Here is a 26408-nt window from a genome sequence, read left to right on the forward strand (position 1 = left end):
CCGGTGTCGCTTAGCCATTGAACCTTGTAGGGGTGCAGGTGCTTCATCTTGACCAATTGGAGTTTGGAGCATAGTTCTTCACTTGCCAAGTTATGCTAACTCCCTCCATCGATGATGACCTTGACGGACCGTCCATTGATAGAGGCGAGGGTGTCCTGATCTTTCGATGAGATGATAACTATCGATTTGGTGGAGTCGACTTTGACGATCCGACTACAAACGTGCACGACATTGCGCCTTAGCAATCGCTAAACCAACTTCGAGAGGTTATTGACCACGCCGGAGCACGATCAACCTGACCACGAAGGTCTATTCCTGCACGCAATCGAAGAACAAGCAAAAATATGATAAAGCAATCTGAATATTGCAAATATATATGAAGTATTGATAATGGTGGGGATCCGTAAGCGGTCTTGGTCTGGTCGTTGGACACAAACGAAGTACACGAAGTTGCAATAGCTCTTTTAACTAAACAAATCCCAAGTCTAAACGATGCCTTAAGGGCTATATTTATAGGGAAAAGAGAGGGGATTTTGTCCACCCTTGGCAAGGTGGGACTAAAACACCTCCTAAGTCATTTCCCCTACAATATGGACTCTAAAAATAGATTACATGGTCTGGCCCAAAATAAGGTGGCGCAACAACAATAATAAGCTATGGACGAAATTTATAAAAGGCCATCTTGTATATTTCGTCCTTCTTCTTGTATGTCATCATGGTGGCTTCAAAGTCCGGAAATCTCCACTTGAACCTCCATTCTTGTTCTCTTCGCACGCACATTCATCTCCGTGCTTGACCATGCTCCAATGCTCAACCTTCTTATCCGTGCTAGGCCCTTCAATTGCAAGCTACACAAATGTATCTAAGTTAGGCAGCATCATATTCTCATGAACACTAGAAACATTACCAAGAAACGAAAGTACCTGATAATCTAATTGGCGTATCTGAGCTCTAGCAACTGTTCCAAGAGGTAAAACAGCAGGGGGTTTGGGTGTAACTGTGGTAGCCATGTCCTCATCATCCTCCTCTTCTTGAAAACAAAGCCGTCCTCGGCGTTGCTTAATATGAAATCTGGCTAACTGAAGAGACATGGTGTACACGTTGTATATGTATATATCATCCATTTTTACTGATCCCAGTTGGGGCACATGTGACACAGTTATACAAGAGCACCCTTCAAAAGTCGTGAAATATAAATCCAATATATTATCACAAGAAGTCAAAGGCATGAAATATTGCAACTCAGTTTGCACATATAAGTGAAGCTCTTATTCATATCAAAAGATTTACAATGCTTATCATTAAACCATCCCAACATTGATGAACCATCACCAAGATTAGAGGTCATATCAAAATGATCAAACATTGGCACAATTATTTTCAAACGCATTTGATCCAAATCTGATTTATTCCCCGATTCACTTGATTCTTTTGCATCAATAGTTAATTCAATGGGTTCACTCAAAATTTTTTGATCACATGGCAAAGTCAAATCATCTACATAGTCCTCTAAAATAGCTGGTGTGATCAAAGTAGTGGGTAGCTCACCGCATGGTGCATTTAAATTGACAAGACATTCATCATACTCATGTGGAGGGGGAAGGTTAGTACCTTTGTTATTACCTCTTATGATCAACTCAGATGATGTAGGCGCTCTCGGTGATGATGTGTCACATGGTAGAGGTGATGTAGTCCTCACAACAACGGATGTGGTTGTCATAGTATGCCTAGTAGTTGAAGGGACAACCGTATCAACTCTTAGAATGTGCATCTCGCGCTTGTTCTCCTTGTGGGCAACACGTCGTTTTATTTCCTGTTCAGCTTTGCGAGCAAGATGAAACAAATGGTCCATAGGATAACACTCTTCATGAATTAGTATCTCCTGAATGTCATGATTTAATCCTCCCCAAAATCTATCCATAAAATCTTCTTCACTTTCTACTAAAGAGGAATGCAGCAAGGTAGTTTGTAAACTATCATAATATGTCGTTACGGTGTCACTACCTTGTTTTAAATGTTGCAACTTTTTAATCATGTCACGAGTATAATAAGCGGGAACGAATGTATGTCGCATGGCAAGTTTCAAATCATCCCAAGTAGTAGGTATATCATTAGGGTGTAACCGGGAATATTCACTCCACCAAACTATAGCATAACCAGTTAAAGAACCAACCGCAACCTTAATTTTTTTACGTTCATCAAAATTATTGGAAGCAAATATATTATTTATGTCAAACTCCCATTCAATATATAAAGCAGGTCTAAAACGGCCATTAAATGGTGGTATAGAAACATTAACCTGATCATGTGCATTTGGATGTTTGTGCACCTCCTGTGACAGTTGTGGTATTTGCATAGGTGATGGCACGTCTCCCACGATTGACAAACCCCATGAATTGACTCTAGATCCTGTCATGATTAGTAGAAACAAGAAACAAATCCAAAAATAATGTTCCTATGAACTACTGGGAAGTGATGGTAAAACGCTCACAGTATAGCAAATCAAAATCTTACAAGTTCTTACCATGCAGCAGGTGGTGACCGGCAACCAGCGGTGTCAAATAACTCCAAGAGTTCGGTAAAGCGATTGCCAGGTGAACGTATGTATGCACGATGTAGAAATATGTGGAGCTGGGTTGGCTTTATATATGTGGAAAAAAATGCTACAACCACGTTAATTAATGCAAGCTGAAAATTTGTTCAAAGTAGTCGAGTGCTGGTCCTAGGCTAGACTAGATTAGAGACACGAGCCTAAAACACAGACGAATTCACGGCCGTAACAAAAGTGGAAATACTGAGTGCTAGACCAAAAGAGGATATACAAACAAGTAGTACTAGCAAGCCACTTTAATTGTTTTTCTCTCTCTCCTTTTTGCCTCACAACGATCCAAGTAGTAGCACCATTAGCCACTTGTTCTTTTTTTCTTCTTCTCAAATTCCACTCTCCAACCGAACCAAAAATATCAGCACTGTTCCCTTCCAAACACCTGCTCTTTTTTTCTCTATCCAAAGAGGAAAGAATCAAATAATATATATGCCTTGGAAACCGAATCAAATACTGCTCCAATCCGTGGGAAACAAATCTTTTTTTGCTGACCACATGCTGTCAAAAACCCTCGGCCTCCAAACGTGGTAGGAACCAACAACAGATCAACACTTTCCTTTCTTTCCCCTTAAAGATTATTTCCAAACTGTATGTCTATTTCTTTATTTTATCCGAAGTCCAAACGTGGAAATAGCCAACTATCCTTAATTGACGTGCAGATTTGTTTCTAACTATTTATCTCCTTCCAAAAGCAAACAACTAGCATGGGATTACTTCCAAAAGTACCAAATACTAGTAGTTTCCTTGCTGCACCATATATGCACGAAAATGAAATTAAGGAAACAACTTGGATCTGGTCTACTAGTACTCACGTGACAACATTTTTTTTCACGTTTTTTTGGCCGATCAGATCTTGCCACGAATCTGGTAGTTGCCAAACGCCCTATGCCTTTTTTTCTTTCTAATTCGGTTCAGATCCAACTTAAATCTAGGCAGCACTTTATTTTCTTCAAAACCGAACGTGTCAAACAGGACACAACTTCGAGACAACTAGTATTGCACCAGTTTAATGCTATTTGGATAATTCCAAAACCAATGACCGGTCAGTTTTTTTTAAAGAATCCCAAACCGAATCAGCCAAGTAACTTCCTTTTTTATCTCCAACGTGAGGATCCAAGGCAACAAATCCACGTGCAATTTCTTTCCCTTTTTCTGACCGATCAGAGTTCCCCTTTATATCTCTCCCTTTGATTCCCTTCCAAAGTCAAACAACAAATCTGGGGTGTATCACAGAATCGTAGATCTGTAGGAAACGAAATCAGCGCCCTATATTCTTCTCCTCTTTCCAAACATCAAAGGGATCTCTTCCTTTTTTATTTTTACTCGTGTAACAACTAACGTTATTTCCTTCCACAGACCAGATTCGGAGCTGCACTTTTTTTTGTCTGACCAAAACTTGCCAAAACCGAATCTGGTAGTAGTACACCTCACGGTTTCCAACAAAAACAAACCCAGCACAGATTCGGCCAAACCCCCTTTTTTACTCTTTTTCTACTGCGATCTCAACTTCCAAATATGCATGCACAACCGATTAGGAAATTTTCATTATCTCTCTCTCCATCATGAACCAAAAGACGAGGATGGCAACAAATGACGAAAGTGACTGGATGGTGTTGATGGCGGTGAACAAAAGAGTGGCAGCGGATGATGACAATGAAGTGGATGATGGTGTATGTGGATGCGGCGTCAACAAAACATGCTCCGAACTCGATACTCTAAAAGACTAGACCTAAACCAGCAACTCAACACACAATGCAACCAAAAATTCAACAATGCAAAAACTAAGTGATAAAAGCGAAAGGCTCAGACTGTCTGGGACACGGATGAACTAATCTAACTTTTTTTGTGGCCTTTTCTTGGACTCTAGGTATGAAGAACATATGCAATCTAGACTATGAAAACCTTAAAAATCTCACCGAGCAACCTGAAAACTGATACCACTTGCTAGAGGCGAGGGTGTCCTGATCTTTCGATGAGATGATAACTATCGATTTGGTGGAGTCGACTTTGACGATCCGACTACAAACGTGCAAGACATTGCGCCTTAGCAATCGCTAAACCAACTTCGAGAGGTTATTGACCACGCCAGAGCACGATCAACCTGACCACGAAGGTCTATTCCTGCACGCAATCGAAGAACAAGCAAGAATATGATAAAGCAATCTGAATATTGCGAATATATATGAAGTATTGATAATGGTGGGGATCCGTAAGCGGTCTTGGTCTGGTCGTTGGACACAAACGAAGTACACGAAGTTGCAATAGCTCTTTTAACTAAACAAATCCCAAGTCTAAATGATGCCTTAAGGGCTATATTTATAGGGAAAAGAGAGGGGATTTTGTCCACCCTTGGCAAGGTGGGACTAAAACACCTCCTAAGTCCTTTCCCCTACAATATGGACTCTAAAAATAGATTACATGGTCTGGCCCAAAATAAGGTGGCACAACACCAATAATAAGCTATGGACGAGATTTATAAAAGGCCATCTTGTATATTTCGTCCATCTTCTTGTATGTCATCATGGTGGCTTCAAAGTTCGGAAATCTCCACTTGAACCTCCGTTCTTGTTCTCTTCGCACGCACATTCATCTCCGTGCTTGACCATGCTCCAATGCTCAACCTTCTTATCTGTGCTAGGCCCTTCAATTGCAAGCAACACAAATGTATCTAAGTTAGGCAGCATCATATTCTCATGAACACTAGAAACATTACCAAGAAACAAAAGTACCTGATGATCTAATTGGCGTATCTGAGCTCTAGCAACTGTTCCAAGAGGTAAAACAGCAGGGGGTTTGGGTGTAACTGTGGTAGCCATGTCCTCATCATACAGTCCACGAAAAAGCCACAAACAAAATTAGGGTTAGTTCAGTATATCCGAACCAATCTGAGCCTTTGCATAATCTTTTTAGGGTTTTTGCTTTGTTGAATTTGCGGTTGCATCGTCGTGTCAAGTTGCTGGTCTTAGAGTCTAGTCTTTTAGAGTTTCGAGTTCTGGTCATAAGTTGTCACGCCGCCGCCGCACCATCATCATCGCCTTGCCATCTACCACTATTGCTTATCCGCCACCGCTCTGAATCCGTAACCATATATCCACCACCAATCCGAGTTCTTTTCATATTCGGTTTGTTTTAGAGAGCCATCTATTTCCCGTTTCGTGTTTCCCTGCCTGAGTAGGTCTCGGAAAAAAAAGTCTGGAGACCCCCGGGCAGTTTTTAGGCCAAAATTTCGGCAACCAAAAATATTTTTTCCCTATCCTATTTTTAGGTCCCGGGGAGTGTTTTGAGACACTCGCCATCATAGTGATTTTTTGTCGCACTTCGTCGTCGCTGCCCAGATTTCCTAAAAAAAAATAGTCAAATTTTTTTTGTGCCCATCCTGTCAGTTTGACCTGGGAAGAGTTTTGAGACACTCGCCATTATAGTGATTTTTCGAAAAAAAGGAGCGCAAAAAAAAGAGCGAAAAAAAGAGCAAAAAAAAAGAATCCAGAGTGTGCTTTTCCCTTGTTTACGTGCAGCGCCGTGATTTTGTTAGTGTTCTAGGCTCGCGTCTCTAGCACGGTCTAGCCTAGGACCAGCACAGTACCGTCGTTGAGCGTTTTTTCAACTTTGCATCTCTGAATTGATTATTGCAGACCATTTTTGCTACCATATTATAAGTGATCAGGACATGATTACCTTGGATACGACCAAAAATATTGCATACATGCATATTTGTCAGGTGATTTGGAAAGCTTGAGTTAGTAGCATTCTTTGAAAAAAAAATTATCAGAAAATCGGCACAAACTTTTCAAGAGGAAAGTTGGAGAGAGTTGTTGTATATCCTGCTTGGCAGTTGTTTTTCATCATTATCTTTACTGCCGTTGTGATCTTCACTTATATCTTGTTGTCCAGAGCTACTTAGTATCCTTCATTGATGCTAGTTGTGCTACGCCGTGACCTCATTAGTGTTCTAGGCTCGCGTCTCTAGTCCGGTCTAGCCTAGGACCAGCACAGTACCGTCGTTGAGCGTTTTTTCAACATTGCATCTCTGAATTGATTATTGCTAATATTTTGCTACCATATATAGCCAACCCAGCTCCACATATTTCTACACCGTGTATACGTACGTTCCCCTGGCAATCGCTTTACTCAATCTTTGGAGTTATTTGACACCGCTGGTTGACTGTCACCACCTGCTGCTTGGTAAGAACTTGTAAGCTATTGATATTTGCTTTACTGTGAGCGCTTTACCACCACATACGTTCATAGGAACATTATTCTTGAATTTTGTTTCTTGTTTCTACTAATCATGACAGGATCTAGAGTCAATTCATGGGGTTTGTCGATCGTGGGAGATGTGCCATCACCTATGCAAATACCACAACCGTCACGAGAGGTGCACAAACATCCAAATGCACATGATCAGGTTAATGTTTCTATACCACCATTTAATGGCCGTTTTAGACCTGCTTTATATATTGAATGGGAGTTTGACCTAAATAATATATTTGCTTCCAATAATTTTGATGTACGTAAAAAAGTTAAGGTTGCGGTTGGTTCTTTCACTGGTTATGCTGTAGTTTGGTGGAGTTAAGTCTCTCACGTTCTGGATTCAGATTCGGACTGCACAGACATACCTGACTCAAAACACCAACAACTTTTTCATACGGACTCCGAATTGGGTGATTCTTTTTTTGTTGGAAACTAGATTTCGTGCTCTTTCCAACCCAATTGGATTCACCTTTAAATTCGTCCGGAGCATTGAGTTATGGTCGAAACAATCTGACGTTGCACCAGAATCCGAGTCGAACTACAAGTCCAAAGGTGTTGCATCACCTCCACTTGGGCCCATGAGCCTTGTACGACCTAGGGTTGGTTTTAGGCTGCCTTGGGACGTCCTCCCACCTCCTTGGCCGCCACCCCTTGCTCCTATATAAGTAGATCCATCTAGTAGCTTTTTCCTTGGAATTTGTTTAGTTAAAAGTTAGCCATTGCAACTTTGTGTACTTCGTTTGTGTCCAACGACCAGACCAAGACCGCTTACGGATTCCTACCACTATCAATACTTCATATATATTCGCAATATTCAGATTGCATTATCATATTCTTGCTCGTTCTTCGATTGCTTGCAGGAAATAGACCTTCGTGGTGAGGCTGATCGTGCTTCCGGCATCGTCAGTAACCTCAGGAGATTGGTTTAGCGATTGATAAGGCACAAAGTCATGCACGTTTGTAGTCGGATCGTCAAAGTCGTCTCCACCAAATCGATAGTTATCATCTCATCGAAAGATCGGGACACCCTCGCCTCTATCAATAAGCCTTCCCAGCTCCACATACATCTACATCGTGCGTTTGACTCTCCCTGGTAATCGCTCTATCCAACCTTTGAGAGTTTTGACTACAACGATTGCCGATCACCACCTGCTGCTGGGTAAGAACTAGTAAGAATTTGAGATTCGCTTGAAGGTTTTGTGACACACCACCATCACCACCACTTCCTAGTAGTCTGCAGGATCATATTCTTTTGTGTTTCTATTGCTGCTAACCATGGCAGGATCACAAGCCGATGAGACTGATTGGGAGAATATGACGAACAAGGAGTTGCATGATAATTTTTTGCAAATGATGAGTGGCCAGGTGGGAGATGTGCTAAACAGATTTGAAGAGGCTATGGAGAAGATAGATGCCGTGGAGAAGTCGTTCGAGACAAAGCTGGATTACAAGTTTACTGAATTACTCAAGCGTCTTCCCCAACCACCACCGGCTGCACATGTCGCACCTCTACAACAACAACAACCACATCTCCAACACCGCCTTCCAAATCAAGTGGGACGAGCACAGCGCATTCCAATTGAGACTGGTCAAAATTCGGGTAACACTGCACCTACTGTTGATGCTTCTTTGGCTCCTGCTACTGCGGCGGCTGAGGAGGATGGCGATTATGCGGGCGATTATGAGGATGAGGTTGATCAAAATCAGAACTACGTGCAGCCACCAGCACCACCACCAGCAGGTCGACCTCAGGTATATGTTCGCAACGGTAGGCCGGCACCAACAACTCAGGTACGAGATCATGACCATCTCCCGAAACTGAAATTGAATATTCCACCATTTGAGGGTAGATATGTTCCTGATATATATCTTACTTGGGAGTTAGAAACTGAAGAACGATTTACATGTTTACAATATCCTGAGGAGAGACGTGTTCCTGCTGCTGTTTGTGCTTTCACTAGCTTTGCATGTGTTTGGTGGTCTGAACATTGTAGATTATATCCTTTTCTAGCTACTTCGGCTGCTTTGAAAACTGCTATGCGTACTCGTTGGGTTCCACCATATTATCAACGTGAATTACTTCAAAAATTGCAGCGCTTAAGACAAGGGAAAAATTCTGTAGAAGAATATTATCAGGAATACAAACTGGCATGATTAGACGTGGTATTCTTGAGGAGAATGAAGCTATGCTTGCACATTTTATGGGTGGATTAAATAAAGAGATTCAGACCATTTTAGAGTATAAGGATTATAATAATATCACTCGTTTATTCCATCTTGCTTGTAAAGCTGAACGTGAAGTGCAGGATCGACAGCCATTGGTGCGAACTAACTTTTCTGCAGGTCGACCTTCATCATGGACACCGCGTGCATCTTCTACTTCCACTGCACCAGCACCTCCATCAGGTTCCACCTCCAGCCGTGATACAAGAAAGCAGGCACAACCACCACTATCTGCCAAGAGCGCACCTGCCGGGCCTGCACAGAGCACTTCTTCTTCCATGGCATCGACAGGGCACACAAGTGATATTATTTGTCGTCGTTGTAAGGGAAGAGGACATTATGCGAGAGAATGCAAATCTCAGCGTGTAATGATTGCTACTGAGGATGGTGGGTATGAGTCCGCTAGTGACTATGATGAGGAGACTTTGGCTCTTATTACACGTGAAGAACATGATGGACATGATTCTGAAAATGAGACGCAATACATGGCTCCTGAAGACGCTGACAGGTATGAATGTTTAGTTGCTCAACGTGTTTTGAGTGTGCAGGTCACACAAGCAGAGCAAAATAAGAGGCATAATTTGTTCCATACAAAGGGAGTTGTGAAGTTGCTCAACGTGTTTTGAGTGTGCAGGTCACACAAGCAGAGCAAAATAAGAGGCATAATTTGTTCCATACAAAGGGAGTTGTGAAGGAACGTTCTGTTCGCGTCATCATAGATGGAGGGAGCTGTAACAACTTGGCTAGCATGTAGATGGTGGAGAAGCTATCTCTCACCACAAGACCACATCCACATCCTTACTACATCCAATGGTTCAACAACAGCGGCAAGGTTAAGGTAACACGTACTGTTGGTGTGCAATTTAGTATCTCTACATATGTTGATTATGTCGATTGTGATGTGGTACCCATGCAAGCATGTTCCTTATTACTTGGTAGACCATGGCAATTTGATAAAAACTCTGTACACCATGGTAGAAACAATCAGTATACTCTTATTCATAAGGATAAAAATATTACTTTGCTTCCTATGACTCCTGATTCCATTTTGAAAGATGACATTAATAGAGCTAATAAAGCAAATGATGAGGACATGATTACCTTGGATACGACCAAAAATATTGCATACATGCATATTTGTCAGGTGATTTCTAGTGCAAACTATTCAATAATCTATTTATGTTATCCAGAACAAAAATACTTCACACACTTTTGTGTTTTGTCTAATTGCAGGTGTATGGGACATTTGTACAATCCACATATGAAGATAGGGGAAAAGGAGAAGTTTAGGTTCTGTTCAAAAAGTCCTCTCACGTCACTTTTGGGCCAAGAGAAGAAAGAGTCCAAGTCTCTCACGTTCTGGATTCAGATTCTGACTGCACAGACATACCTGACTCAAAACGCCAACAACTTTTTCATACGGACTCCGAATTGGGTGATTCTTTTTTTGTTGGAAACTAGATTTCGTGCTCTTTCCAACCCAATTGGATTCACCTTTAAATTCGTCCGGAGCATTGAGTTATGGTCGAAACAATCTGACGTTGCACCAGAATCCGAGTCAAACTACAAGTCCAAAGGTGTTGCATCACCTCCACTTGGGCCCATGAGCCTTGTACGACCTAGGGTTGGTTTTAGGCTGCCTTGGGACGTCCTCCCACCTCCTTGGCCGCCACCCCTTGCTCCTATATAAGTAGATCCATCTAGTAGCTTTTTCCTTGGGATTTGTTTAGTTAAAAGTTAGCCATTGCAACTTCGTGTACTTCGTTTGTGTCCAACGACCAGACCAAGACCGCTTACGGATCCCCACCACTATCAATACTTCATATATATTCGCAATATTCAGATTGCATTATCATATTCTTGCTCGTTCTTCGATTGCTTGCAGGAATAGACCTTCGTGGTCAGGCTGATCGTGCTTCCGGCATCGTCAGTAACCTCAGGAGATTGGTTTAGCGATTGATAAGGCGCAACGTCGTGCACGTTTGTAGTCGGATCGTCAAAGTCGTCTCCACCAAATCGATAGTTATCATCTCATCGAAAGATCGGGACACCCTCGCCTCTATCAGCAAAACAGGAGAAAAATAAGAGTGAAAAGCAGATTGTGGCAAAAGAATTTGAGCAACAAATGAAACCTAATAATAAACCATCTAGTGTTGTTTCTGAAATTAAATTGAAAAGTGCATGTTTACTTGCCACAAAATCTTATATTGATGAGCTAGATTTCAACAAATCTGTTTGCTATGCTTTTGTGTGCAAAGAGGCATCATTTTCATTCGAGGACGTGCCTTCCTCTTTGCCCCCTGCTGTCACTAACATTTTGCAGGAGTTCGCTGACGTCTTTCCACAAGACGTGCCACCGGGATTACCACCTATTCGAGGGATTGAGCATCAAATTGACTTAATTCCCGGTGCATCGCTACCCAACCGTGCACCATACCGTACCAATCCAGAGGAGACGAAGGAGATTATGCGTCAAGTACAGGAGCTGCTCGACAAAGCTTATATTTGCGAATCTCTTAGTCCTTGTGCTGTTCCTATTATTCTAGTGCCGAAAAAGGATGGTACGTCGCGTATGTGTGTTGATTGTAGAGGCATTAATAATATTACTATTCGTTATCGTCATCCTATTCCTAGGCTAGATGATATGCTTGATGAATTGAGTGGCTCTACAATATTCTCCAAAGTTGATTTGCGTAGTGGATACCATCAAATTCGTATGAAACTGGGAGATGAATGGAAAACTGCATTTAAAACTAAGTTTGGTTTATATGAGTGGTTAGTCATGCCTTTTGGGTTAACTAATGCACCTAGTACTTTCATGAGACTACTGAACGAAGTTTTACGTGCTTTCATTGGACGATTTGTGGTAGTCTATTTTGATGATATACTGATTTATAGCAAATCTTTGGAAGAACATTTGGAACATTTACGTGCTGTTTTTATTGCTCTACGTGATGCACGTTTGTTTGGTAACCTTGGGAAGTGCACCTTTTGCACCGACCGAGTATCTTTTCTTGGCTATGTTGTTACTCCACAGGGAATTAAAGTTGATAAAGCCAAGATTGAAGTTATTGAGAGTTGGAGTCATAGGAAGCAAAGTAATATTTGTATCCTTATGAACAAGAGTATACTGATTGTTTCTACCATGGTGTACAGAATTTTTATCAAATTGCCATGGTCTACCAAGTAATAAGGAACATGCTTGCATAGGTACCACATCACAATCAACATAATCAGCATATGTAGAGATACTAAAATGCACCCGAACAGTACGTGTTACCTTAACCTTGCCGCTGTTGTTGAACCATTGGATGTACTCTCTCCGTCCGAAAAAACTTGTCATTAAAATAGACAAAAAAGGGTGTATCTAGAATTAAAATACATCTAAATACATCCCTTTTTATTCATTTTGATGACAAGTATTTCCGGACGGAGGGAGTAGTAAGGATGTGGATGTGGTCTTGTGGTGAGAGATAGCTTCTCCACCATCTCCATGCTAGCCAAGTTGTTGCAACTCCCTCCATCTATGATGACGCGAATAGAACGTTCCTTCACAACTCCCTTTGTATCGAACAAATTATGCCTCTGATTTTGCTCAGCTTGTGTAACCTGCACACTCAAAACACGTTGAGCAACTAAACATTCATACCCGTCAGCATCTTCAGCAGCCATGTATTGCGTCTCATGATCAGAATCATCTCCACCGTGTTCTTCATGTGTAATAAGAGCCAAAGTCTCCTCATCATAGTCACTAGCGGACTCATACCCACCATCCTCAGAAGCAATCATGACACGCTGAGATTTGCATTCTCTCGCAAAAAGTCCTCTTCCCTTACAACGACGACAAATAATATCACTTGTGTGCCCTGTTGACGCCATGGAAGAAGAAGAGCTCTGTGCAGGCCCGGCAGGTGTGCTCTTGGCAGATAGTGGTGGTTGTGTCTGCTTTCTTGTATGACGGTTGGAGGTGGGACCTGAAGGAGGTGATGGTGCAGTGGAAGTAGATGATGCACGTGGTGTCCATGATGAAGGTCGACCTGCAGAAAAGTTAGTTCGCGCCAATGCCTGTCGATCCTGCACTTCACGTTCAGCTTTACAAGCAAGATGGAATAAACGAGTGATATTATTATAATCCTTATACTCTAGAATGGTCTGAATCTCTCTATTTAATCCACCCATAAAACGTGCAAGCATAGCTTCATTCTCCTCAACAATACCACATCTAATCAGGCCAGTTTGTAATTCCTGATAATATTCTTCTACAGAATTTTTTCCTTGTCTTAAGCGCTGCAATTTTTGAAGTAATTCACGTTGATAATATGGTGGAACCCAACGAGTACACCAGTTTTCAAAGCAGCCCAAGTAGCTGGAACAGGATATAATCTATAATGTTCAGACCACCAAACACATGCAAAGCTAGTGAAAGCACAAACAGCAGCAGGAACACGTCTCTCCTCAGGATATTGTAAACATGTAAATCGTTGTTCAGTTTCTAACTCCCAAGTAAGATATATATCAGGAACATATCTACCCTCAAATGGTGGAATATTCAATTTCAGTTTAGGGAGATGGTCATGATCTCGTACCTGAGGGGGAGCCCTAACATTGCCATTATTTGCATGTGGACGACCTGGTGGTTGTGGTGCTGGTGGTTGCACGTAGTTCTGATTTTGATCAACCTCATCCTCGTAATCTCCCGCGTAATCATCCTCCTCCACATCAGCAGCAGGAGCCACAGAAGTATCAACAGGAGCACCAGCAGTTTGGCCAGGCTGAAGAGGGACACGGCTCGTGATAGAGGCAAAGGTGTCCCGTCTTTCGATGAGATGATGAATATCGCTTTGATGGAAGTCGACTTTGACGATCCGACTACGAACGTGCGAGGACGTCGCGCCTTAGCAATCGCTAAACCAACTCCGAGAGGTTATCGACCACGCCGGAGCACGATCAACCTGACCACGAGGGTCTGTTTCCTGCGAGCAAACGAAGAACAGGCAAGAAACTGAGATTGCAATCTGGATATTGCGAATATAAGATGAAAGCTTTATTGATCAAGGTGGGGTTCTGTGACGCCTTTGTCTGGTCGCTGAACACAAACGAAGTACGCGAAGTTGCAGCTATGGCGAACTTTTAATCTAAACAAAACCCGAAGTCTAAACGACGCCCTAAGGGCTGTATATATGGAGGAAGAGGGGGGGAATTTCGTGGCCCTTGAGGAAGGGGTCCGAAACCAACCCTATCTCTTGTTTCCCCACACATACGGACTCTAAAAACAGCCTATACTTATGTATTTCGAAATTACATGGGCCTGGCCCAATAATAAGGTGACGCAGCACCTAGAATAGCCTCTGGACGAAAGTTATGAAGTAGCATCTTGTATATTTCGTCCAAGGCTTCATGCACGCATTATGGTGGCTTCAACGTCCTGAAATCATCACTTGTAACTCCGTTCTTGTTCCCCATGCGCATGCCATCATCTCCATGCTTGTTCTTGCTCCAATGTTCATCCTTCTCAAAGCTAGGCCCTTCATTTGTAAGCAAAACAAATGTATCCAATTTAGGCAGCATCATATTCTCATGAACATTAGAATCATTAGCAAGAAACGAAAGTACCTGGTAATTTAATTGGCGTGCGCGAGCTCTAGTAATTGGTCCAGTATGTATAGCAGCAGGGACTGTGGGTGTAATAATTGTATTGATGTCCTCATCATCCTCCCCTTCTTGAAATGAAGTCGTCCTCGACGGAAGCTCATCTTCCTCACCCAAATAAGGCTTCAAATCTGCAATATTAAAAGTGGGACTAACCCCAAAATCTGCAGGCAGCTCAAGTTTATATGCATTATCATTTATTTTCTCTAACACCTTAAAAGGACCATCAGCACGTGGCATTAGCTTTGATTTGCGCAAATCAGGAAATCTATCCTTACGCAAATGTAACCAAACAAGATCTCCAGGTGCAAACACAACATGTTTTCTACCCTTATCTCCAGCAAGTTTATATTTAGCATTCATACGCTCAATGTTTTCCTTAGTTAACTCATGCATTTTTAAGATCAATTCAGCACGTTGTTTAGCATCAAAATTAACCTTCTCCGAAGATGGAAGAGGCAACAAATCAATAGGTGCACGAGGTAGGAAACCATACACAATTTCAAAAGGGCACATCTTAGTAGTAGAATGCAATGAACGATTATAAGCAAACTCAATATGAGGCAAGCAGTCTTCCCACATTTTCTTATTATTCTTCAAAACAGCCCTAAGCATAGTAGACAATGTTCTATTGACTACTTCAGTTTGTCCATCAGTTTGGGGGTGACAAGTAGTACTAAAAAGCAGTTTAGTCCCCAACTTAGCCCATAAACATCTCCAAAAGTGGCTAAGAAATTTAGTATCACGATCTGAAACAATAGTATTTGGCACACCATGCAAGCGAATAATTTCACGAAAGAACAAATCAGCAACATTAACAGCATCATCGCTTTTATGACATGGTATAAAGTGCGCCATTTTCGAGAATCTATCCACGACAACAAATATGCTATCCCTCCCCTTCTTTGTTCGAGGTAAACCTAAAACAAAGTCCAGAGATATATCCTCCCAAGGAACACTAGGTACAGGCAAAGGCATATATAAACCATGAGGATTGAGTCGTGACTTAGCTTTTTGACATGTAGTGCAGCGAGCAACAAAACGCTCAACATCCCGTCTCATCTTTGGCCAAAAGAAATGTGTAGCAAGTACGTCCTCCGTCTTCTTCACGCCAAAGTGTCCCATTAATCCTCCTCCATGCGCCTCCTGCAACAACAAAAGACGAAGAGAACTAGCTGGAATGCATAGCTTGTTAGCACGGAACACAAATCAATCATTAACGACAAACTTGTTCCAGGTTCTTCCTTCTTTACAATTCTGCAATACATCTTTAAAATCAGCATCATGCACATATTGATCTTTGATGGTCTCCAAACCAAATATTTTGAAGTCAAGTTGTGAAAGCATAGTATAGCGACGAGACAATGCATCAGCAATAACATTTTCTTTACCCTTCTTGTGTTTAATGACATAAGGGAAAGTTTCAATGAATTCAACCCATTTAGCATGTCTACGATTCAGTTTAGCTTGACTTTTAATATGTTTCAAAGATTCATGATCAGAATGTATAACAAATTCTTTGGGCCATAAATAATGTTGCCATGTTTCTAAAGTCCGAACAAGAGCATATAGTTCTTTATCATAAGTAGAATAATTCAGACTAGGCCCACTCAATTTTTCAGAAAAGTATGCAACAGGTTTGCCATCTTGTAATAACACACCTCCTAATCCAATGCCACTAGCATCACATTCAAGCTCAAAAGTCTTATTAAAATCAGGAAGTTGGAGTAAAGGAGCATGTGTCAACTTATCTTTCAATACCGTGAAGGCTTCTTCCTGTGCGTTACCCCAAACAAAAGGCACATCCTTCTTTGTAAGCTCGTTGAGAGGTGCAGCAATGGTGCTAAAATCTCTCACAAAACGCCTATAGAAACCAGCGAGTCCAAGAAAACTCCGCACTTGTGTGACCGTTTTGGGCTGCGGCCAACTCTCAATAGCTTCAATCTTGGCTTTATCAACTTCAATTCCCTGTGGAGTAACAACATAGCCAAGAAAAGATACTCGGTCGGTGCAAAAGGTGCACTTCCCAAGGTTACCAAACAAACGTGCATCACGTAGAGCAATAAAAACAGCACGTAAATGTTCCAAATGTTCTTCCAAAGATTTGCTATAAATCAGTATATCATCAAAATAGACCACCACAAATCGTCCAATGAAAGCACGTAAAACTTCGTTCATTAGTCTCATGAAAGTACTAGGTGCATTAGTTAACCCAAAAGGCATGACTAACCACTCATATAAACCAAACTTAGTTTTAAATGCAGTTTTCCATTCATCTCCCAATTTCATACGAATTTGATGGTATCCACTACGCAAATCAACTTTGGAGAATATTGTAGAGCCACTCAATTCATCAAGCATATCATCGAGCCTAGGAATAGGATGACGATAACGAATAGTAATATTATTAATGCCTCTACAATCAACACACATACGCGACGTACCATCCTTTTTAGGCACGAGTATAATAGGAACAGCACAAGGACTAAGAGATTCGCGTATATAACCTTTGTCGAGCAGCTCCTGTACTTGACGCATAATCTCCTTCGTCTCCTCTGGATTGGTACGGTATGGTGCACGGTTGGGTAGCGATGCACCGGGAATTAAGTCAATTTGATGCTCAATCCCTCGAATAGGTGGTAATCCCGGTGGCACGTCTTGTGGAAAGACGTCAGCGAACTCCTGCAAAATGTGAGTGACAGCAGGGGGCAAAGAGGAAGGCACGTCCTCGAATGAAAATAATGCCTCTTTGCACACAAAAGCATAGCAAACAGATTTGCTGAAATCTAGTTCATCAATATCAGATTTTGTGGCAAGTAAACATGCACTTTTCAATTTAATTTCAGAAACAACACTAGATGGTTTATTATTAGGTTTCATTTGTTGCTCAAATTCCTTTGCCACAATCTGATTTTCACTCTTATTTTTCTCCTGTTTTGCTTTATTAGCTCTATTAATGTCATCTTTCAAAATGGAATCAGGAGTCATAGGAAGCAAAGTAATATTTTTATCCTTATGAACAAGAGTATACTGATTGTTTCTACCATGGTGTACAGAATTTTTATCAAATTGCCATGGTCTACCTAGTAATAAGGAACATGCTTGCATGGGTACCACATCACAATCAACATAATCAGCATATGTAGAGATACTAAAATGCACACGAACAGTACGTGTTACCTTAACCTTGCCGCTGTTGTTGAACCATTGGATGTAGTAAGGATGTGGATGTGGTCTTGTGGTGAGAGATAGCTTCTCCACCATCTCCATGCTAGCCAAGTTGTTACAGCTCCCTCCATCTATGATGACGCGAACAGAACGTTCCTTCACAACTCCCTTTGTATGGAACAAATTATGCCTCTGATTTTGCTCTGCTTGTGTGACCTGCACACTCAAAACACGTTGAGCAACTAAACATTCATACCTGTCAGCGTCTTCAGGAGCCATGTATTGCGTCTCATTTTCAGAATCATCTCCACCATGTTCTTCACGTGTAATAAGAGCCAAAGTCTCCTCATCATAGTCACTAGCGGACTCATACCCACCATCCTCAGTAGCAATCATGACACGCTGAGATTTGCATTCTCTCGCAAAATGTCCTCTTCCCTTACAACGACGACAAATAATATCACTTGTGTGCCCTGTCGATGCCATGGAAGAAGAAGAGCTCTGCACAGGCCCGGCAGGTGTGCTCTTGGCAGAGAGTGGTGGTTGTGCCTGCTTTCTTGTATCACGGCTGGAGGTGGCACCTGATGGAGGTGATGGTGAAGTGGAAGTAGAAGATGCACGCGGTGTCCATGATGAAGGTCGACCTGCAGAAAAGTTAGTTCGCGCCAATGGCTGTCGATCCTGCACTTCACGTTCAGCTTTACAAGCAAGATGGAATAAACGAGTGATATTATTATAATCCTTATACTCTAGAATGGTCTGAATCTCTTTATTTAATCCACCCATAAAACGTGCAAGCATAGCTTCATTCTCCTCAACAATACCACATCTAATCATGCCAGTTTGTAATTCCTGATAATATTCTTCTACAGAATTTTTTCCTTGTCTTAAATGCTGCAATTTTTGAAGTAATTCACGTTGATAATATGGTGGAACCCAACGAGTACGCATAGCAGTTTTCAAAGCAGCCCAAGTAGCTGGAACAGGATATAATCTACAATGTTCAGACCACCAAACACATGCAAAGCTAGTGAAAGCACAAACAGCAGCAGGAACACGTCTCTCCTCCGGATATTGTAAACATGTAAATCGTTGTTCAGTTTCTAACTCCCAAGTAAGATATATATCAGGAACATATCTACCCTCAAATGGTGGAATATTCAATTTCAGTTTAGGGAGATGGTCATGATCTCGTACCTGAGGTGGTGGTGCCGGCCTACCGTTGCGAATATATACCTGAGGTCGACCTGCTGGTGGTGGTGCTGGTGGCTGCACGTAGTTCTGATTTTGATCAACCTCATCCTCATAATCGCCCGCATAATCGCCATCCTCCTCAGCCGCCGCAGGAGCAGGAGCCAAAGAAGCATCAACAGTAGGGACAGCAGCACCCGAATTTTGACCAATCTCAATTGGAACGCGCTGTGCCCGTCCCACTTGATTTGGAAGGCGGCGTTGGAGATGTGGTTGTTGTTGTTGTTGAGGTGCGACATGTGCAGCCGGTGGTGGTTGGGGAAGACGCTTTAGTAATTCAGTAAACTTGTTATCCAGCTTTGTCTCAAACGACTTCTCCACGGCATCTATCTTCTCCATAGCCTCTTCAAATCTGTTTAGCACATCTCCCACCTGGCCACTCATCATTTGCTGAAATTTATCATGCAACTCCTTGTTCGTCATGTTCGCCCAATCAGTCTCATCGGCTTGTGAACCTGCCATGGTTAGCAGCAATAGAAACACAAAAGAATATGATCCTGCAGACTACTAGAAGTGGTGGGATGGTGGTGTGTCACAAAACCTTCAAGCGAATCTCAAATTCTTACCAGTTCTTACCCAGCAGCAGGTGGTGATCGGCAACCGTTGTAGTCAAAAACTCTCAAAGCTTGGATATAGCGATTACCAGGGAGAGTCCAACGCACGATGTAGACTTATGTGGAGCTGGGAAGGCTTATAATATGGTAGCAAAATGGTAAGCAATAATCAATTCAGAGATGCAAAGTTGAATAAACGCTCAACGACGGTACTGTGCTGGTCCTAGGCTAGACCGTGCTAGAGACGCGAGCCTAGAACACTAACAAAATCACGGCGCTGCACGTAAACAAGGGAAAAGCACACTCAGGAATTTTTTTTTTCGCTCTTTTTTTTTTTGCGCTCTTTTTTTTTTGCGCTCCTCCTTTTTTTTTTTTTTTGCGAAAAAATCACTATAATGGCGAGTGTCTCAAAACTCTTCCCAGGTCAAACTGACAGGATGGGCACAAAATTTTTTGACTATTTTTTTTTTTCGGAAATCAGAGCAGCGACGACGAAAAAGTGCGACAAAAAATCACTATGATGGCGAGTGTCTCAAAACACTACCCGGGGCCTAAAAATAGGATAGGGAAAAAATATTTTGGGTTGCCGAAATTTTGGCCTAAAAACTGCCCGGGGGTCTCAAAGCACAAAATTTTTTTTTCTTTTTTCCGAGACCTACTCAGGCAAGGAAACACGAAACGGAAAATATATGGATCTCTAAAACAAACCGACTATGAAAAGAACTCGGATTGGTGGTGGATATATGGCGGTAGTATATGGCAGCGGTGGTGGTATATGGATACGGATTCAAAGCGGTGGCGGATAAGCAATGGTGGTAGATGGCAAGGCGATGATGATGGTGCGGCGGCGGCGTGACAACTTATGACCAGAACTCGAAACTCTAAAAGACTAGACTCTAAGACCAGCAACTTGACACGACGATGCAACCGCAAATTCAACAAAGCAAAAACCCTAAAAAGATTATGCAAAGGCTCAGATTGGTTCGGATATGATGAACTAACCCTAATTTTTTTTTTGTGGCTTTTTCGTGGACTGTAGGTATGAAGAACAGACTCGATCTAAACTACGAAAAACTGTAAAATCTCACCGAGCAACCTGGAAATCTGATACCACTTGATAGAGGCAAAGGTGTCCCGTCTTTCGATGAGATGATGAATATCGCTTTGATGGAAGTCGACTTTGACGATCCGACTACGAACGTGCGAGGACGTCGCGCCTTAGCAATCGCTAAACCAACTCCGAGAGGTTATCGACCACGCCGGAGCACGATCAACCTGACCACGAGGGTCTGTTTCCTGCGAGCAAACGAAGAACAGGCAAGAAACTGAGATTGCAATCTGGATATTGCGAATATAAGATGAAAGCTTTATTGATCAAGGTGGGGTTCTGTGACGCCTTTGTCTGGTCGCTGAACACAAACGAAGTACGCGAAGTTGCAGCTATGGCGAACTTTTAATCTAAACAAAACCCGAAGTCTAAACGACGCCCTAAGGGCTGTATATATGGAGGAAGAGGGGGGGAATTTCGTGGCCCTTGAGGAAGGGGTCCGAAACCAACCCTATCTCTTGTTTCCCCACACATACGGACTCTAAAAACAGCCTATACTTATGTATTTCGAAATTACATGGGCCTGGCCCAATAATAAGGTGACGCAGCACCTAGAATAGCCTCTGGACGAAAGTTATGAAGTAGCATCTTGTATATTTCGTCCAAGGCTTCATGCACGCATTATGGTGGCTTCAACGTCCTGAAATCATCACTTGTAACTCCGTTCTTGTTCCCCATGCGCATGCCATCATCTCCATGCTTGTTCTTGCTCCAATGTTCATCCTTCTCAAAGCTAGGCCCTTCATTTGTAAGCAAAACAAATGTATCCAATTTAGGCAGCATCATATTCTCATGAACATTAGAATCATTAGCAAGAAACGAAAGTACCTGGTAATTTAATTGGCGTGCGCGAGCTCTAGTAATTGGTCCAGTATGTATAGCAGCAGGGACTGTGGGTGTAATAATTGTATTGATGTCCTCATCAGCTCGCTCGGTGGAGGGCTGTTTCCCGACGTGGACGTAGTCGTTGTTGTCGTTGTTGTTGTTGTTGTTGTTGCAGAGGTGCAGCTGGTGGTGGAAGACGCGCAAGCAGTTCATTAAATCTATTATCAAGCTTTGTTTGGAACGTCTTCTCAAGGCCAGTGATCTTCTCCATGGCCTCTTCAAAATTGTTCAGCACATCTTGCACCTGTTCAGTCATCATTTGCTGAAACTTATCATGAAGCTCCTTGTTCGTTAAGTTCTCCCAGTCAATCTCGTCGGCTTGTGATCCTGGCATGGTTAGCAGCAATAGAAACACACAAGAATATGATCCTATAGACTACTAACAAGTGGTGGTGGTGGGTGTCACAAATCTGTCAAGCAAATCTCAAATTCTTACCAGTTCTTACCCAGCAGCAGGCGGTGATCGGCAACCGATGTAGTCAAAACTCTCAAAGCTTGGATAGACCGATTACCAGGGAGAGTCAAACGCACGATGTAGATGTATGTGGAGCTGGGAAGGCTTATAATATGGTAGCAAAAAGGGTCAGCAATAATCAATTCAGAGATGCAAAGTTGAATAAACGCTCAACGACGGTACTGTGCTGGTCCTAGGCTAGACCGTACTAGAGACGCGAGCCTAGAACACTAACAAAATCACGGCGCTGCACGTAAACAAGGGAGGAGCACACTCTGATTTTTTTTTCATTTTTCACTTTTTTTTGCACTTTTTTCCATTTTTTTCCTCTTTTTTTTTGAAACTGGAACTATTTTTCTTCTGCGGATGGCTCGGAAGTTGGGGAGTCCTATTCTGTCACGACTCGGAGTATCGCGTGATCTGGAAATCAAGAACAAAGCAATAATTACTGGACTCGGACTGGTTGCGGAGAAGAATCTGGTGGAAACTCGTACTGGTGGCGGCTATTTGCAGGGTGATGGAACACGGACTGGTGGCGAATCTATGATGGAGGTGGACTCGGATTAGCGTGATGGCGGTGGATATGTGGTATATGGTAGCGACGATGATGATGGTGGTATATGGCAGCGGTGATGACGATGGTGGTATATGGCAGCGGTGATGATGATGGTGGTATATGGCAACGGTGATGACAATGGTGGTATATGGCAGCGGTGATGACGAAGGTGCGGCGGCAGCGTGACAACTTGTGAACAGAACTCGAAACTCTAAAGTACTAGACGCTAGGACCAGCAACTTGACACGACGATGCAACCGCAAATTCAACAAAGCAAATACAGAAAAGATTATGCAAAGGCTCAGATTGGTTCGGATAAGATGAACTAACCCTAATATTTTTTTTAGCTTTTTCGTGGACTATAGGTATGAAGAACAGACTCGATCTAAACTACGAAAAACTGTAAAATCTCACCGAGCAACCTGGAAATCTGATACCACTTGATAGAGGCAAAGGTGTCCCGATGTTTCGATGAGATAGCAATAGTTTTCTATGCGAGTCGACTTTGACGATCCGACTACAAACGTGCGAAGACGTCGCGCCTTAGCAATCGCTAAACCAACTTCCGAGGGGTTATTGACCACGCCGGAGCACGATCAACCTGACCACGAGGGTCTATTTCCTGCGAGCAAACGAAGAACAAGCAAGAAACTGAGATTGCAATCTGGATATTGCGAATAAAAGAGGAAAGCTTTATTAATGAAGGTGGGGTTCTATGACGCCTTTGTCTGGTCGTTGAATACAAACGAAGTACGCGAAGTTGCAGCTATGGCGAACTTTCAATCTAAACAAAACCCACCGTCTAAACGATGCCCTAGGGGCTGTATATATGGAGGAAGAGGGGGGGGGGATTTCGTGGCCCTTGGAGGAGGGGTCGGAAACCCACCCTAACTCTTGTTTCCCCACACATACGGACTCTAAAAACAGCCTATATTGAAGTATTTCGAAATTACATGGGCCTGGCCCAAAAATAAGGTGACGCAGCACCTAGAATAGCCTCTGGACAAAAATTATGAAGTGGCATCTTGTATATTTCGTCCAAGGCTTCATGCACTCATCATGGTGGCTTCAAAGTCCTGAAATCATCACTTGAAACTCTGTTCTTGTCTCCCTTGCACATGCCATCAACTCCATGCTTGTTCTTGCTCCAATGTTCATCCTTCTCCATGCTAGGCCCTTCATTTGTAAGCAAAACAAATATATCCAATTTAGGCAGCATCATATTCTCATGAACATTAGAATCATTACCAAGAAACGAAAGTACCTGGTAATTTAATTGGCGTGCGCGAGCTCTAGTAATCGGTCCAGTATGTATAGTAGCAGGGGTTGTGGGTGTAACAATGGTATTGATGTCCTCATCACTATCAAATCCGCATACAAGAGGGTGATGAATGGAAAACCGCTTTCAAAACAAAGTTTGGTCTATATGAGTGGTTAGTCATGCCTATGGGTTTATCGGAAGCACCCGGTACCTTCATGCGTCTTATGCATTATGTGTTTCGCCCTTACATTGGTGAATTTGTTGTTGTCTACTTTGATGATATCCTTGTGTTTAGCAAATCTCTCAAAGAGCATGTCACCCACCTTCGCACCGTGCTACAAACTCTTCGAAAAGAGCAACTTTATGCTAATATGGAAAAAATGCCTATTTGGTGTTGATAAGCTTGTTTTCTTGGGTTTTGTAGTATCTTCTAAGGGTGTTCATGTTGATGAATCTAAGATCAATGCTATTAAAACTTGGACCCAACCAACCAATTTGCAACAAGTGCGTAGTTTTCTTGGTTTAGCCGGTTTCTACCGTAGATTTGTGAAGGATTTTAGCACCATTGCTTCACCTTTGCATGCTTTGAGTAAGAAAAATGCACCGTTTGTTTGGGGAACATCCCAAGATATCGCTTTCAATGAGCTTAAGAATTTGCTTACGCATGCTCCCGTGCTTGCATTACCCAACTTTGACAAACCTTTTGAAATTCATTGCGATGCTAGTGGTAATGGAATAGGAGGTGTGTTAATGCAAGAGAAGCGCCCCATTGCATACTTTAGTGAGAAACTCTCCGGGGCGCAACTCAATTACCCCATCTATGACAAAGAGCTATATGCTTTAGTGCGAGTTTTGCATGAATGGGAACATTACCTACGCCCTCATGAGTTCATCATCCATACCGACCATGAAACGCTTAAATATCTTAAGCGTCAAACTAAGTTGAATAAGCGTCATGCTAAATGGAGTGAATTTATTGAGTCATTTCCTTATGTCATCAAGTACATTAAAGGTAAGGAAAATGTTGTGGCGGATGCACTTTCCCGTATATGCATGCTTGTTACTCAACTTGAGTTAAATGTCATTGGCTTTGAGCATATAAAAGACTTGTATGAGCATGATCCTACATTTGCTATTCCTTATGCCAAGTGTTTGACGCATACTTCTTCGGATCGATACTACATCAAAGATGGATATCTTATGAAAGCTAACAAACTTTGCATTCCCGAGTCCTCTCTTCGCTTGTTCATTTTGCAGGAATCTCATGGAGGCGGACTCATGGGACACTTTGGACGCGACAAGACATTTGCTACGCTCTCCAAGAACTACTTTTGGCCCAAGATGTTTCGCGACGTCAATCGCTTCACCAACCGATGCTTCACCAACCACTCTCATGGCCTCTATATGCCACTTCCAATTCCATATCAACCATGGGAAGATATTAGCATGGACTTTGTGCTTGGTTTTCCTAGAACTAGAAATGGCAAGGATTCCGTTTTTGTTGTTGTGGACCGATTCTCCAAAATGGCTCATTTCATTCCTTGCAACAAGATAGACGATGCTTCACATGTTGCAAATTTGTTTTGTAGGGAAATCTTGCGACTTCATGGAGTGCCAATGACGATTGTCTCGGACCGCGACGTCAAGTTCTTGAGTTACTTTTGGAAGACCTTGTGCGCCAAGCTCGGAATCAAGCTTTTGTTCTCTTCGGCATACCATCCACAAACCGACGGCCAAACGGAGGTGACGAACCGCACGCTCTCCACTCTACTACGCGTGTTGATAAAGAAGAACATCAAGGAGTGGGAGGATGCACTCATTACCATTGGACATTCTATCTCTACCACTACAAGAGCGCACAAACATGGACGCGAGTGCCTGAGTCAACTTCCTCAAGAAGATGCATGAAGATACAAGGAACACCATCGAGCGCCAAGTACAACGACTCGCGACCAAGCTCAACGTCAACAAGCAACCCATGATGTTCAATGTTGGAGATCTCGTGTGGCTACACCTTCGCAAGGATCGCTTCCCGAAGGAACGCAAGTCCAAGCTACTACCCTGAGCGGATGGACCCTTCAAGGTGCTTGCACGCTACAACACCAACGCATACAAGATCGACATCCCACGCGACAAGTACTCCGTGAGCGACATATTCAACATCAAAGATCTCACCCCGTACCATGGTGATGAGGATTTCGATCCGAGGTCGGATCTTTCCCAAGGGAGGGGAGATGATGCGGAGCATCCTACGATCATCCCCATGGACCTACCATGATAGAGGCAAAGGTGTCCCGATGTTTCGATGAGATAGCAATCGTTTTCTGTGGAAGTCGACTTTGACGATCCGACTACGAACGTGTGCGAAGACGTCGCGCCTTAGCAATCGCTGAACCAACTTCTGAGGGGTTATTGACCACGCCGGAGCACGATCAACCTGACC

Source organism: Aegilops tauschii, chromosome 7 (genome assembly GCF_002575655.3).
Source record: "Aegilops tauschii subsp. strangulata cultivar AL8/78 chromosome 7, Aet v6.0, whole genome shotgun sequence".
In the NCBI taxonomy this organism is placed as follows: domain Eukaryota; kingdom Viridiplantae; phylum Streptophyta; class Magnoliopsida; order Poales; family Poaceae; genus Aegilops; species Aegilops tauschii.